Raw genomic sequence first — 1,754 nt, 5'->3', positions numbered from 1 at the left:
GAACACAACAAAGCCCTAAAGGGGCTTCCCAGTTAGCTGAGAAAAGCTTTATAAGAAAGTGCCAGTAACTCACAAACAACTCAGATATTTTTTACAAAGGAGCTTAATTTCCAAAATGATAAATCCGCTGCCTGATACTGATTCACATATGAGCACAAACCATCTTAACTCTTTATTAAATACTATCTTTCAGTATAATTTCTTTTCTTTTTTTGGATACAGGAGACTTTATTGATGGTACACAAGGTGGGGCTCCCTAGACCCCTCCCACTTCAGGGTGTTTGCCATGGAACCAGTGAGGAGGGGAGATTCTCACTGTGGTGGGGGACTGAGTGTGGCATGGACTCCCCAGCAGCTGAGGGCCTCTCTTTTCCCTCTCGTGCCCTCCCTGGGGCTGGCAGTCTGGGTGCCTTACTCCTTTGAGGCCTACCACCCTATTGCTGTAGCCAAATTCATTGTCATATCAGGATATGAGTTTGAAAAAGTGGTTCTTGGGCGCAATGCTGATCCAGCATGGAAAGTAGAAGAATAAGTGTCACTGTTAAAGTTGGAGGAGAGAGGCTGGTGCTCAGTATAGCCCAAGATGCCCTTGAAGGGGCCCTCCAATGCTTGCATCACCACCTTCTTGATGTCATCATATTTGGCAGGTTTCTCCAGATAGAAGGTCAGGTCCATGATCGACACATTGGTGGTGGGGACACAGAAGGACATGCCGGTGAGCTTCCTGTTCAGCTTGGTAGATGCAGCACCAGTAGATGCACAGATGATGTTCTGGAGAGTCCCATGGCTGTCACACCACTGTTTCCCAGAGGGACCATTCCCTGGTCTTGTAGGTGGCAGTGATGGCATGGACTGTGGTCATGAGTCCCTCCATGATGCCAGAGTTGGCATGGATGACCTTGGCCAGGGGGGCGAAGAAGTTGGTGGTACAGGAGGCATTGCTGATGATCTTGAGGCTGTTTTTGAACTTCTCATGGTTCACCCCCATCATGAACATGGGGTCATCAACAGAGAGGGCAGAGATGATGACCATTTAGACTTCCCACTCTCAGTATGCCCCAGCCTTCTCCATGGCAGTGGTAGTGAAGATGCCAGTGGGCTCCACAATATAATGAGCACTGGCATCACCCCATTTGCTTTTGGTGGGATCTTCCTCCAGGAACATGGTGATAAGATTTCCACCAATGACAAGTTTCCCATTCTCAGCCTTGACAATGCCATGGAATCATACTGGAATATGCAGAGCACGTAGTTGAGGTCAATGAAAGTGTCGTTGATGACAACAATAACTACTTCCCAAAGTTAAAAGCAGCCTTGGTGACCAGGCACTCAATATGGCCAAATCCATTTAGTCTGACCTGCACTTCCACCATGGTGTCTCAGGGACATGGCTGACACTGCATGAGAAAATATGGCTATCAAACCGGAGGAGCAGAGAGCCTAATTTCCTTTTAAATACTTGCATGGCTAAGATACCTTAAGCAGGGTTGCCAATCATTCATTAAATGACAAATATTTCAATTTTACTACTTTTAATAAGTTCTACCATGTGTTTAAATATTGATCTAAATACAGTACTTTGGGCTTAAAAAGAAAAAAACATAATCTTTTTCACCTGAATGATCTACACTATGCTTCACAAGTAATCTCATGTCAATAACCATCCGTTTTCTGAAACTCACTAACACTGTAATGGAGTCAGTTTATTGCCAAAAAGGAAAAGAAAAAATGAAGCCCTTTGTACTCTAACAATT

The 1,754-nt window shown here is 44.9% G+C and overlaps 1 pseudogene; it reads right to left on the bottom strand.

The window, feature by feature from the left end:
* Positions 1 to 256: 256 nt before the first annotated feature.
* On the bottom strand, positions 257 to 1,373 carry LOC117096751 (annotated as a pseudogene).
* Positions 1,374 to 1,754: the final 381 nt, after the last annotated feature.

Source organism: Trachypithecus francoisi, unplaced genomic scaffold (genome assembly GCF_009764315.1).
Source record: "Trachypithecus francoisi isolate TF-2019V2 unplaced genomic scaffold, Tfra_2.0 Lachesis_group14, whole genome shotgun sequence".
Classification (NCBI taxonomy): domain Eukaryota; kingdom Metazoa; phylum Chordata; class Mammalia; order Primates; family Cercopithecidae; genus Trachypithecus; species Trachypithecus francoisi.
This window is presented reverse-complemented; position numbering and strand designations above follow the sequence as displayed.